Raw genomic sequence first — 14,847 nt, forward strand, 5'->3', positions numbered from 1 at the left:
AGTTTGATCTCTGCCTAATCCTTTCAAGAGAATGTTAGCTTTATTACGGTGTTTGGTACGCTTTAGTATCGATGTTTTATCATGTCAACATTTTATACAATTAAATTAATGTTAATTTGCTCAATGTTTATTTAATTATCTTTTCTAATTAAAACCAATCTAGAGTTTTAACTCCGATCTTTTACAAACAAATACTAGCATTATTAATACCAACTTTAATGTATTATATTTAATAAATTGCTTAGCCAAACACGACACATGTCTTATGTCGATTAGATGCTCTCACGTGTCTCCCTTTTATTTATAAAGATATGTGTTTAACCGTCATAACTTATATGAAATTGTTATGAATAAAATATGACTAAGTGCAACAATGGTTTCTAAGTTCAAATATAATCTAATTTTGCTAAAACTTAGATATTTCTCCGCTCTGCATATGCTTTGTTAATTAAAATAAACCCAACACGTAGTCTTTTCTTTTTGTTAACTATGCACATCTTCCGTTAGCTTTATCTTTTCAACCGTAGCTCCGTTTTTAGCGCTTCTTCTTCTCACGTGACCATAGTGACGAGCCCTCTCTTTTGGCACGTGGTTTATAAAGCCTTTTTGTTTGTTTGGTGTAATGTTCTTATGTGTGCCTGTTTGTCTTTCTGTATGTGTTTGTGCCGATGGTTGTCGCGATTAGGGCGTGGGAAGCTAGGTTATTGGTCAGTTTTCCTGAAAAGGCTAGGGGGCTAATGGTGGTGCAGTGGTTTTATTTGCTGTCTTTAGTCACCCCTTGGGGAGTGTCCATGCTGGTCGCGGGGAAACCTCACGTGCCGCCATAATCTAGTAACCCTTTGTAAAGGCCTTGTAGTGAAACACTGCCGACTCACCTTGGAAGTGTTTAAAGGGTCTGGCCATCCGTGGCATATGGGGATCACGATTTGTGGGCAAAGTGTACAACTTCTCGAGAAGGTTAATAAACTGATGCATTAGCCGTGCTCATGGTTATGAGCGGCCTTAGATCCTTATGTGGATGATAATTAAGTTTTGTATGTGAGTTAAACTTTGGTATGCATTTATGTTTATGAATTCTTACTGAGTACGCCATGTGCTCACCCTTGCTATCTCCCAACAATATAGACCTGCTCGAAACGGTACATGATTCAAAGTGAAAGATAGAAGGAGGTGATTACCATGAAGACTTCGAGGTGCTGAGGCGTGCGTGCCCCAAGTCAAGCCTTTCCTGTGGAGTGGAGTCTCCGCTACGTTTTAGTCTTCCGCTGTGTTCTGTAAGTCTGTGTTTTAGAGGTTTATCGCTTTTGTAACACTGTTAATGTCACCATATGCGTGAATTATATTTCTGGGCATGCATATGGTTAGCATTCGGTTTTGTTCTTAAAATAGAGTGTGACAAGTGGTATCAGAGTTGTGTTTCACTCTAGGACGAAGCCTAGGTCAATTTCTCTATCCTTACTTTCCTGCTATTAAATTGCTATCATTGTACAATGTATACAGCCTCGGCCTTTTTACACACTCAACCTTGTCTTGTCCTTTTCCTATCCTCGTTGTTCAGTTTTACTTGTCCAATTCTAATGTCTTTATATCTTCTCTTATATACATTCTCCCTCCTTATTTCTCTACTTCACGAGATATATTAATTACTCTACCATCTAATCTTCTTCTCTACTCATAACATCTTCCTCATATCTCATCTTTGACATATCTTCCGCTTCAGTTCTCTCGTCGATGACCTTAGAGAAATAGTTTCCCCCTTTTAAGAAAGACCACCATTTACTTAAAGCAGCATATAGAATCGAGTTTTATCTGATGTGATGTGCTTATATGCTCTGTGTGCATGTTCTTGTGCTCTTTGTAATAAGTGTGCCTTTTCCTTCTCATTAATCTCGGGACGAGATTCCTGTTAAGGGGGTAGTTTGTCACACCCTAGGTTTTTCCGTTTTGGGGGTGGCCAGTTTGGACTAACATTAACAAACAAATTTCATATGTTTACTAAAAATAACCAACCTTTATATAATTATTCAATCAATTAGTATAGGAAAAATAAAATCTTTTCCTTTTTAGAATAAAACAAGTTAAGGAGCTAGTAGAGCCTTGAGTGTTGCATTCATGCCGCTTGCATGGTGTTTCTGGGTGTAAAAAGTTTTCTAAACACGTTTCCTCATCCATAAATCCTCTTTGGGAATTTTCTAGATTTTTTTAGAAACCTTTCTCATTTTTCTAGGGCAAACTCTAATTTTAGAGGATCTTAACAATCCTTCCATGAGCTCCAAACATTTCTCTTTGGGTTTGTTGGGTGCCAAAACAATTTTAGGAATTTTAGCCTTTAAGGCATTTTTCAGGCATTAAATATTGATTCTGGACTTTTCTGGAATTAAATTAAGCTTGAAAATGATTAAATCCAATATAGATTAAACCCAATATAGACTAATTGCTCCCTAATTAGCATGGCCCACTCCTAAGTATGGGCCACGATCCAATGACACGTAAAGACGCCGGCAAGTGCATCCACGTACACCTCCTGTGTGTGCATCGCCGTCGATCCGATCCTCAGTCTGTGCGCTCAACCTCTGAATCCCCTAGCCCTGCCGCCGCCTCCCTCCTTCCGAGCGCAGCCGACGACCTTTGCCGCATCCACATCCACGTCGACGCGTCATTATGGGCGTACATCATCCACGTTCGCGGCTGCGGCCGTGAGGCACCTCGACGCACCGCCGGCGAGATCCCACGCCGAGACCCGTGTGCCGGCGAGCCCGCAGTCCCGGCTCGTCTGCGCTGCCGTGCCAGCAGTCTCGGTACGCCGCTGCGTCCACTACGCTGTGCCGCCGACTAGACTGCCTCCGAGCCGGTCTCCTCCCCCTGGAAGCTGCGCGTGTAGGCTGGCCGCACGCCGAGCCCCTACGACCTACATCATCCGGCCATACGAAACGACCACCGTGGTGGTGCCAGCTTTGCAGCAAGATTGCTTCTGTTTTCTAATGGCCGTTTCGTTGGACTCTCACCATCTAATCTAATTAAGTCCCAGGTTTTGCAGACATAATCCCCTCCTTTGCCTAACACAAGCGAGTACCGAGTCTCACAAATCTTCTCCCTCGTACCCAATCCTTATACGGTGCGCGCTCGATAAGAAACGAGCGTGTGCGGCCCGCTCCCCCCAGCCGCCCGGCTCCTTCCTCCTCCCTCGCCTCCGCCCTCACCGTCGCCGCCGGAGGCCCCCCGCCGGAGGCGGCTGTGGTGTTCACGGCGGGGGGTCCGGGGCCCCCAGGCTTAGAAGGGGTCGTGGGGAGGTGGCCGGCCCGGCGGAGGTGGCGGGCGGCGGAGTGGAGGTGGCCGGCGGCGGAGCGGAGCCGGGCGGGGCCGGCCGGCGGTTGGGCTGGCGGAGGTGGTGGGGGAGAGGAGGAAGGAGGTCGCGACGGCTGACGATGGTGGCGGCCTGAGGACGACGATGACACCATGGTCCTGGCTTGGCTGCACCAGTGACTTGCTGCAGGAGTGAGGGGAGGAGAAGGAGGAGAAGGCACCAGAGGAAGGAGAAGCTGCTTCCTTCTGTTCTCTTCGCCAGTCGCCAGGGTATTCATAGATGGCTGGCTAGAAGAATGGACGCTTTTGAACGGTCATATGCCAAGCTCGTCATCCCACATTCCCGAATTGTGAAAGTCGGCGTGCAGCTGGTTAAGAGAGACAAGGATTGTCGAGGGTTAAGATGCTCATCTATGGCTTTTGAGCTCCGCATTCCCGAATTGTGAAAGTCGGCGTGCAGCTGCATGTCCATTGTCGCGGTTAAGAGAGACACCGTCCAGCAGCTAGCAGCCGATCTCTGCGGCGCAAACGGTCGGTTGGTCTGGCTGCTATGTTTTACCACTCAAATCCTAAAATGGCCAGCAATCGTGTGTAATCCTGCTGGAGGAAACATTATTTCAAAGATGACGACGTGTGTGAAGCACATGCAAACATTTAAATTTATGTTTTCATTGCGATTTGTTAAATACACAGTTGATGTTCTTTGATTCACTTTTGTGACCTATGCTAATAACAAGGGCGAAAGTGGATTAGTCTAATTTATGTAACTAGATTAGTTGCACAAAAGGAACAAAAGTAGTGTATTAAAGGCAGAAAATGCAGTAGATGAATGAGAGGACATTTGAGGATGACCATAGTTCTTTGAGAACTTTTTATTGTTCTTTGAGAACAATTCTCTGTTCTTCTAGAACTTTTGTTCTCACTTTGTTCTCACCTTGTGTAGGTGGTGTCTTAATGCATCCAATTGATTTTCCAATATGGGACAAAACTCCTAGGAATAAATAAACATAGTAATCGTGTGGATTAAGGTGGAGGAAATTGGATGACGTGCACATTTTCATTCCGATTCTAAACAAATCAAATCAATATATCATGGCTGTTAGTCTAGGCAAATGTTTGATTCACTTTTGAAAACTATGCTAATAACAAGGGGCAAAACTGTGAACAATTGATTAGTCTAATTTATGTAAGTGGGGTTTGTTGCACAAAAGGATACATTCAGGATGATAGAACTTTTTATTGTTCTTTGAGAACTTTTTATTCTTCTTTGAGAACTATTGTTCTTTGAGAACGCAGTGTCTCTCTTTCAGTGTATATGGGACAAAACTCCTAGGAATAAATAAACATAGTAATTGTGTGGATTAAGTGGAGGAAATTGGATGACGTGCCTATTCTAAACAAATCAATTGCTAGTCTAGGCAAATACATAATATTTGATTGACTTTTGTGACCTATGCTAATAACAATAACAAGGGGGAAAACTGATATGTCGATTAGTCTAATTTATGTAAGTCGGTTGCACAAAATAGTGTATTAAAGGCAGAAAATGTAGTGTCTATCAACAATGAATTTGTTTCAGGATTTAGGATGACCATAAATTATAGAACTTTTTACTCACGTGGTGTGCGCCTCTTTCAGTGTGCATCCAATTGATTTCCAATATGGACAAATAAATATAACTTGAATTTATATAATTTGAGCCAAGTCCAAATAATATCAAATAATATAATGACTGACGTCAATTGCGAGAATTAATTTGCATAGTTGCCCGTTTCACATGCTACGTGACACAGAAACTACAGAAACTGAGCAAGAAACTACAGAAACTGAGCACCACCAGATAGCACTCCCGTCTCCTAATCTTGCGAGCACAAAAGAACACAAGAAAAGAAGGAGACGGCATGACTATCTTCCTCCTTCGACTCTCACTGCGAACATCTTCCTCCTTCGATCGACTACCTCGAACAGGGCGCGCCCGTGTACTCTCTCAATTTCTCTATCTTAGTTTGTTTACCTGTGTAATAAGTATTGAACATAGTGATTAGATGGTGGTTATATTGGTTATTTGGGCTTGGCTCGAACAAGTTAGGTTCATCTTCTCCAGCATCAGGTTTATTAACATCCATTGCTTCGCCGCCAACCTCAGCTGTGGACTTCTTTTTCTTGCTTTTCATTACCTGTAAAAAGGAATGTTGCCATGCGTGTAAATTACATATGACTAGTTGAATAGAAATGTTTCAAGGACCAAGGAGGAAGGGAGTAGGTCCATACCATCAGCATCCTCCAATACCTCCTTTGTAATACCCTCAATGGCAGCTTTCAGCACATCAAGGTTCTTACGAGGTGCGACCCCCTTGTCATAGAAGTCAAGTCTCTCCTCAACTTGTTCGCGCAGTTTCTGTCCGAAAATGGATGTATTCAACTCTGGAATCCAAAGTAAAGTAACAGTCAGGAGTCTCGGGGCAGGGTGTCAATTTATGTAATGTTTGCAAACAAAAGTTTTGCAACTGACCTGAATAGCAATCAATGCGTGAAGAGATGGAACACTTGTTTGCCAGATATCGAGCCATCCGGCCCTTGTTCTTTTGTGATGCATGGCCAATGAATGATGAGTGGAATATAAGGCCATACTTTGGTGTATTTCCACGAGTTTTCAGAGCTCTGTAATCAAATAGAGAGCAACAAACGAACAAAATTCAGAGGCGTGAAGGGCCAAGTTTCAATACTTGTGACAATAATCAGTAAGTCAGGATTCAAGTAGCTATTAAGATTTGAGCATAGCTTGAAATCAATAAGAGGCTGAAAGACAAATAAACAGCTCCCCAAGTACCTGAAAAGGGCCTTTTCAGCACCAAGTATCTAAAGCGTGGAGGCAGGGCACTTGGCAAGATTGGAAAGACTACCAGCATGAGAGATTAGTCCAGCTCCAACAACTTCCACTACTCCATTCACCCCTTTCACCGCCGGTTCTAAAAACACATCACCGCCGGTTTTGAGCATCGTTTGATCTAACTCGATGGTGATGGGTACAGCTAATACCGTCGGTTCACCACCCGACAGTGTTGCTCTTTGAAAAAAACAAAAAAAAATCACGCCACAGCTGCTGCTGGACACCAGCTGCCGCCTCGCTGCGAGCTCGCCGCTTCCGCCTCGCTGCGAGCTCGCCGCTTCCGCCGCCGCCGCCGCGCTCGCTGCGAGCTCGCCGCTCCCCCCGCCGCTGCGCACTCGCCGCTTCCTGCGCTGCTCCCGTTCCCGCGCCGCTCCCGCTCCGGGCCGCCGCAGCGCCACGCTGCTCCCGCTCCGCCGCCCCACAGCTCCCTCTCCGGGCCGCCGCCGCGCCCCCGCTGCTCCCGCTCCGGGCAGCCGCAGTGTCCCACTCCGGGCCGCCGCCGTGCCCCCACTCCACCGCCGAATCCGCCCACGCCGGGGCAGGATCCGGCCTCCTCGAGCGCCGGCCGAGCTTGAGTGGTCGCGCTGGCACCGGATCTGGAGCGGACGCGCCCCGTGCGGCGGCCGGAGCAGGAGGTGGTGGGGGGGAGCGGGAGGGCGGCACGGCGAGGCCCGCAGAGCAAAGGAGAGTGGAGCGGGCGCGCCCCGTGCGGCGGCCGGAGCAGGAGGGTGGGGAGCGCCCTGTGCGGCGGAGCAGGAGGGGGGAGCGGCCCGTGCGGCGGAGCAGGAGGGGAAGGTCCGAGAGAGATGAAAAAATGTAAGGGAGATGAGTGAAAGAGAGGAAGAGAAAAATTAAAATAGGTGGAGAACACATCACCGATGGGTCATATTACGAACCGACGGTGATGCTAACATATCACCGCCGGTTCGTAATACGACCCGGCGGTGATGCCCTCGAGAGCATCACCGCCGGGTCGTATTACGAACCGGCGGTGATATGTTAGTGTCGGGTACCACAATCAGGGTACTAAGATCGCTTTAAAAACACAAACACCTGTCAAGGCAACTGGGCCCACGAAGGCCCACGGCCTGCTTCCCATCCGGAAGAAAGGAAAGGACTCAAAGAAGCCCAGCGTGCGGCCCATTCACATTCCCCTCGAACCCGCGGAACAATCTCCGCCTCGTTCGAGGGTCCCTCTCGGGTCCGCTGGGCAATCTCCGCCTCGCTCGAGGGTAGCGGAACTACCCTCGAGCAGGTGACCAATCTCCGCCTCGCTCGAGGGTAGCGGATATACCCTCGAGCGGGTAACTCATTATCTGCCTCGCTCGAGGGTCCCTCTCGGGACCCTCGATCACGCAACACAACTCCGCCTCGCTCGAGGGTAGCGGATCTACCCTCGAGCGGTGACTCATCTCCGCCTCGCTCGAGGCCGTCTCTCGGCACAAGGGACAAACGGCTCTGCCGCCCAACCGCTCGCCGTACGAAGGCATTAAAGGTCAGCCGTCTCGCCACGACGCCCAGGGTGGACGGTGTTAGGCTGCCACTCCCACAGTGGATGTGACCGGGGTCCCATCCGCTGACTTCGGTCACCGCTCCGCCATCCCGAAGGCTGTAGCGACACTGTGGGACATGCGGTGCGAGATAAGATGGGCCCGGCATTGCTCCCGTTCTTGTTCTGCCGACACTGACCACCCGGACTCGCCTCCCACTGGGGAAGGGGTCCGGCGATGTCACGTGTCCTTTCGGAAGGGGCGCTCATCACACACGGTCGGAGTCCCGGACCTCCCCCCTCCTCTCAGAGGTCCGGGACCTCCACGTGTCCCCCGGGCCTTCTAGTGTGCACGCCTGCACTCCGACCAAGGGGTCCGGGGCCATCCCGCGCCGTAACTACCGCTGGAACACTGCAGGACGGGCGGCGCAATCCTCACAGGACGAAGGACGAAATCCAGGACGACAGCGACGCACGCCGCCTTCCCACAGTGTACTTACTACAGTATCCGACCACTGTACCCCGCGATTCAGGGGAAAACGACGACGACTTCTATGCCCCACTCATGTGTCCCGCCCCTTCTTGTAACTATAAAAGGAGGAGGCGGGTTTCCTTTAGACTCTCTCGTCTGGACTCTAGTCTGCTTGGTCTCTCTGGCTTCTCTCCTCAAGAGGACGCACAAGGACTACTGAGCACTCATCTCCACCGACTCCACTCTTAGCTGAGACTTGGGAGCTTCCCTCCCTCTCTCGCATTGCTTGTATCCCCTACTACAAGCACTCCGGGTGCAAGATAATACAGTGCCCTCGCACACCCCCTTTGCTGGACGTACGGCCCCGCGGCCGGAACCAGGATAAACCGTGCGTTACTGTGTTGCCTCTTGCATCATCATCTGGGACGAGAAAACATGCAGGATTCACTAGTTGGGATCCGGGACCCCGGGTCGGGACACCGACAGTTGGCGCGCCAGGTAGGGGGGTCTGCGTGACATTTTCTCTCTTTTTCCCATTTGATCTCCAGGAATGGCGAACAGATCCAACCCATACCCTATGGGTGTTTCGGATCCGTTCCCAGCGGGACGCGTGATCTCGTTCGGGAGTCTCGAGTTCAGGGCAACCGGCAACGGTTACCTCATGCAGCTCCTCTCCTCCGAACGTGACCTCATCGTTCCGACTACGCCAGCCCGGCGCAACAGGCACTCGGGTCAGCGTTCGCGACAAGCACGCGCGGAGCGGCGTCGTGCGGCACGCCACAGCTCCCCCACGTGGGTCGAGGCTGGCATGTCGCAACTCAGCATCGAGGCGAACGGGGCTACCGTTTCGTCATCACGTGCCTCGGCATCACCTATGCCGGCACCGTCATCTGCAGCGGCGCTAGTGCCTCCCAGGGGGGGCTCGACTTCGCCCTTCCCCTTCGAGATGCGCAACACTGCCGCTCGCACCTACGCCTCTTCAATCAGCACTAACCTCACCGAGTATGAGGATCTGCCGGGTCATCATCTTCTATCGATCCGCAACCTCATCGCGTCGTCCCTCGACGAATCCTACCCCGAGACGGCGAGCTCGATCGCCGACGACGTCGACTTCTTCATGAACAACTTCGCGGCCGATGAGGCCGAGGACTACTCCGGGGTCTACGACCCCGACGCTCTTTGCTCGTTCCAGCTGGCGATGGCTTACTGCCTCACCTGCTCCGAAGACTCCAGCGAGGGGGATTTCGATCCTTCCCGGGAGTGCTTCATGGTGGACCTTGCGGACGAGCAAAACGACAACACCCCAAGCAACGACGGGGACGCCGGGGCGGACGCGCGGGCAAAACAACCGGCGAACCCGCCTGCAGCACCTTCCTCGTCAAGCTCGGCGGCGCGACAAGCCCAGCTGGCGCAGCTCAAAGAGCTTCAAGCCAAGCTCGACGAGCAGCGTCAACAAACTCAGGAGCTGCGCGCCGCACTCGAGCAGCAGCGTGCCGCGCGCGGTACACACGCCCAGGCGGCGGGACGTGTTGCCCGGGAGCGCATCCTGGCCGACGACAACGTCGAGAAATCTCCGGAGCTGCAAACGGCCGGCGAAAAACTCGTCGCTGCGGCCTATCTACTTCAAGCCATGCCCGAGCCATTGACGCCTTCGGGACGCATCCTGCGCCGCGAGGCACAGGAGCTCATCGAGCAAGCTACCGTGCAGCAGGCCGAGAGTTCTGCGTCTCGTATGCGCTTGAAGGCCCCGGAGCCGCTTGGCGGGACTGCGCATCAGGACCATGAGGCTTCTGTGCACACGTCACCAGCACGGAAGGGCAAGGCAGCTGCAACACCCGGTGCGAGGGCACCCTCGGTGCATGAGCGCATCGGAAGAGTTCCCGTAAGGGAGCGAATCCGCGACACTCGCGGGCGCGCTGGCGACGGCGACGCCCGCAACGTCATCGACGGCAGGAGGTACACCCCTCGACGGGGTGGACGCTTCGACCCCGAGCACGACAGGGGTGAGTCCCCGGAGCCCCCGGGCACCCAGGTATTCAGCCGGGAGATTCGAACTGCATCCTTTCCTCCGCGCTTTCGACAACCTAACACCCTCGTCAAGTACTCGGGCGAGACTGACCCTGCAGTCTGGCTCAACGACTACCGCCTAGCGTGCCAGCTAGGCGGTGCGATGGAGGACGCGGTCATCATCCGCAACCTTCCTCTTCATCTTGCTGACGCCACACGAACGTGGCTCGAGCATCTGCCTGCGGATCAGATCCACAACTGGGCCGACTTGGTCCACATCTTCGTGGGCAACTTCCAGGGCACGTACGTGCGCCCTGGGAATTCCTGGGACCTCAAGGGGTGTCGCCAGAAGCCCCGCGAGTCCCTGCGTGACTACATGCGGCGCTTCTCCAAGCAGTGCACCGAGCTCCCCAGCGTCACCCACGTCGAGGTCATTAACGCTTTCCTCGAGGGTACGACGTGCAGGAATCTGGTGCATGAGCTCGCGAGAAGCCGACCCGTTAACACCAACGAGTTGTTTGACGCCGCCACCAACTTCGCCGCCGGCGAGGAGGCTGTTGGTGCCATCTTCGACGACAAATCGAGCAAGCGCAAGGACGATGCGCCCGCGGAGGGCGGCAACATCAAGCCCAACTCCCCCGCCAAGAAACAGAAGCGGGGGAGGAAGGGAAAGAAGCCGGTCCCACCGAACCAGCGCGGGTCGGGGCAGGCAGAGGACTCCGAAGAGGCCTTCGTAGCCGCCCCAGACCGCAAGGGACCTCGAGGCCCCCCTCGAGGCGGTGGTGGCCAGTTCGACGACATGCTTAAGAAATCGTGCCCTTATCACAAGGGGCCGGTCAACCATACCCTCGAGCAGTGTGAAATGCTCAAGAAGTATTATAACCGCGCCGCGCATCGCGACGAAGACAAGAAGAAGGATGCGGGCGACAAAGGTGGAGATGACGAGTTCCCCCCAGTGGAGAACGCCTTCTTCATCTTTGGAGGAGCAATGACGAATATGACTTCTCGGCAGCGCAAGCGTGAGCGCCGCGAAGTCTTCTCCGTCACCAAAGCCACGCCATCCTACCTCGACTGGTCGAAGGATACCATTGCCTTTGGCCGCGAGGACCACCCCGACTACGTCCCGCATCCGGGACGGTATCCGCTTGTTGTCGACCCCATCATCGGCAACACCCGCTTCTCCAAGGTGCTCATGGACGGAGGCAGCAGCCTCAACATCATGTACGCGCCCACCTTGGAGCTCATGGGGATCGGACTGGACAAGCTTCGCCCCAGCAAGTCACCATTTCACGGCGTTGCGCCAGGGAAGCGAGTCCAACCCCTCGGCCAGATCGATCTGCCTGTGTGCTTCGGCACAGCAGCCAACTTCCGCAAGGAGGTACTCACTTTCGAGGTGGTGGGATTTCGAGGGTCCTATCATGCCATCCTTGGTCGTCCCTGCTACGCCAAGTTTATGGCCGTCCCCAACTACACCTACCTCAAGCTCAAAATGCCGAGTCCAAAGGGCGTCATCACCATCGGCTCTTCGTTCGAGCACGCCTACGAGTGCGACGTTGAGTGCGTTGAGCGCGCGGAAGCTCAAGCGGAGGACGAGGCCCTCGCAGCCACCCTCGACAAAATGGCGAGCGAGGCCTTGGACTCCACGCACCGACACGCCGGGAGCTTCGAACCCGCCGAGGGTATCAAGAAGGTGCCCCTCGATCCGAGTCACTCTGACGACAAGGCATTGCAGATCAGCGCCACCCTCGACGACAAATAGGAACGCGGAGTTCGAGACATCCTACGCAGTGTTCAGGGCCAGTCGAGGGTGCCTAGAAGGGGGATCCCATCGAGGGAGAGAATCGAGCCCTCGAACCCTACCGAATGGGTTCAAGCCCCGCCTAGCGAACCCTCGCGAGCGCTTTATGAGATGTGTCCATGGACCACGAGCCGACCCCTATCGAACGGGGCACGGACGTCCGCTTGAACAACCCACTAATAGCTCACAGAAGCAGCCATGGCTCGCGGCCCGGGCATGGGTAGCATGGTGCGCTTCACCCCTCCTCCCTGCGGAAGGGCGACGAGGGTCGTAATCGAAGTCGAGGGCTCCCCCGAACGCCTTCACACGGGCCTGGGCTCGGGGGCTCCTCGCACACCACGTTTCAAACCACACCCTCGAATAAGTCGACGACCGTCAATCGTGAAGACTCCACGTGTCTAAACCAAACCCTCCGCTGTTGACGTGCGCTCTCCTGATGGTTAAGCTAAGCGTCGGGCCACTGTACCAGCACTAAGAGTGCCGAGGCCGGCTGAAAGAGTGCCGATGCAGCTGAAAAAGTTGATGGACGGCCGCCCCAGTAAAGCTACCCAGTGGGACAACGTTCATAGCCCTTGGACGAGCACAAACTCTCCTCCAAGGCCTCGGGGGCTACACCCGCGGGTGCGCTGACGCGGCCCCGCGAAGGTGACTTCACACATATTCGAGGGTCGTAACTCTATGTACACCCCTATACCCTCGGTAATCCTCCCCGCAGAGGAGGAAGGGGACTTTATTGCTCAATACGAATAAAGATTACAAACGGTTACCGGCGCGAAGCCATCGAAAGATACAAACACGTTGCCACCTACGTGGCAATTTTTCCTGTCTTGGGGAGGAGCGAGCGACGAAGAGAGGCACCGAGCCCCTAGCTGACGCAACAGCGAGGCTGCTAGGGATGCGAGGACCAGCCCCCAGACCACACGGGTCCAGCGGGATGCTTTCCTCGCAAGCCTTCTTCTAGCGTCTTCTCCACCGAAGACCATGAGGGGGGTCGAGCTGGCGGACAGCGCCCTCCGCACCGTCTCCCCGAGAGCAACCTTGTCGCCCGGGGGGACGATGCAAAGAACAGCCACCCAACCTGGCACAAACGCCATGGTCAGGCATCTCCATCCCCCTTCAGGCTAGGGGACATCGCAGAAGCAGGACCGCACGGGCCCAATGCTCTTCTATTGATCCCACTGAACCTAAGGGAAGGAGCGCACGCCCACTCCGGTCTTCCCCTACCGCTCGCAAGCATTCTTCTAGCGCCAAAAGCCTAAAAAAGCCAGGCCACCCCATCTGGAGGCCGGTCACAAAAAGGCAAAGGAAACATTACAAGATTTAGGCGAGGCTGGAAGAAAGAGTTGGGAGGTTGAAGTGGGAAGGGAACCCCACGACCCCTATTTATAGCTGCGCCGGGCTTGTAGCTTCAAGCTTGTCGAAGAGCGGAGGCTTGTATCGCCCGTGACGACGCGGCACTCCACGAGCAAAGGATGCCCTCGGTCACCGAGACACGACCGAACAAAATAAAGCGGCGCTGAGCCCCTGGATGCTAAGCGGTGCAGCGTCGGCTCTGGCCGGCTGCCCTCGAACGGCGCGCCGCAAAGCAACCAGAAACGCTGGGGCCAAGGCCCTGCATGCGGGACAGCGTGATGAAAGCGCCAGCTGCCAAGCAGCGGGCGCCACCGTCGCCCTGGCTCCCCTCAGCGCGCGGACACGTCTTGTCCTTCAAACAAACAAACAAACAAAAAGGCACGCGCCTCGAAGTACTCTACCCGCAGGCGCACAACCCCGTCTGACGAGTTGTCACATCTGCCGGGTCGGCGCCCAGGCGCGCCTGGCGGGGGCACGGCAGTGTCCGATCACGCCAAGGGAGAAATCGCCGAAATACCCTTTGGCCGAATCCCTTGACTCGACCAAAGCCTCGGGGGCTACTGTCGGGTACCACAATCAGGGTACTAAGATCGCTTTAAAAACACAAACACCTGTCAAGGCAACTGGGCCCACGAAGGCCCACGGCCTGCTTCTCATCCGGAAGAAAGGAAAGGACTCAAAGAAGCCCAGCGTGCGGCCCATTCACATTCCCCTCGAACCCGCAGAACAATCTCCGCCTCGTTCGAGGGTCCCTCTCGGGTCCGCTGGGGAATCTCCGCCTCGCTCGAGGGTAGCGGAACTACCCTCGAGCAGGTGACCAATCTCTGCCTCGCTCGAGGGTAGCAGATATACCCTCGAGCGGGTAACTCATTCTCTGCCTCGCTCGAGGGTCCCTCTCGGGACCCTCGATCACACAACACACCTCCGCCTCGCTCGAGGGTAGCGGATCTACCCTCGAGCGGTGACTCATCTCCGCCTCGCTCGAGGCCGTCTCTCGGCACAAGGGACAAACGGCTCCGCCGCCCAACCGCTCGCCGTACGAAGGCATTAAAGGCCAGCCGTCTCGCCACGACGCCTAGGGTGGACGGTGTCAGGCTGCCACTCCCACGGTGGATGTGACCGGGGTCCCATCCGCTGACTTCGGTCACCGCTCCGCCATCCCGAAGGCTGTAGCGACACTGTGGGACATGCGGTGCGAGATAAGATGGGCCCGGCACTGCTCCCGTTCTTGTTCTGCCGACACCGACCACCCGGACTCGCCTCCCACTGGGGAAGGGGTCCGGCGATGTCACGTGTCCTTCCGGAAGGGGCGCTCATCACACACGGTCGGAGTCCCGGACCTCCCCCCCTCCTCTCAGAGGTCCGGGACCTCCACGTGTCCCCCGGGCCTTCTGGTGTGCACTGCAGGACGGAACACTGCAGGACGGGCGGCGCAATCCTCACAGGACGAAGGACGAAATCCAGGACGACAGCGACGCACGCCGCCTTCCCACAGTGTACTTACTACAGTATCCGACCACTGTACCCCGCGATTC

The 14,847-nt window shown here is 54.3% G+C and overlaps 1 long non-coding RNA gene across 1 annotated transcript; it reads right to left on the reverse strand.

The window, feature by feature from the left end:
* Window positions 1-4,997: 4,997 nt before the first annotated feature.
* Window positions 4,998-6,472, reverse strand: LOC120665627. Its single transcript, XR_005671253.1, has 4 exons — window positions 6,134-6,472; window positions 5,816-5,964; window positions 5,575-5,727; window positions 4,998-5,480 (listed from the first exon to the last, which is right to left on the reverse strand). It is a non-coding gene; the product is annotated as an uncharacterized LOC120665627 (long non-coding RNA).
* Between the last annotated feature and the right edge of the window lie 8,375 nt (window positions 6,473-14,847).

Source organism: Panicum virgatum, chromosome 3N (genome assembly GCF_016808335.1).
Source record: "Panicum virgatum strain AP13 chromosome 3N, P.virgatum_v5, whole genome shotgun sequence".
NCBI classification, from domain to species: domain Eukaryota; kingdom Viridiplantae; phylum Streptophyta; class Magnoliopsida; order Poales; family Poaceae; genus Panicum; species Panicum virgatum.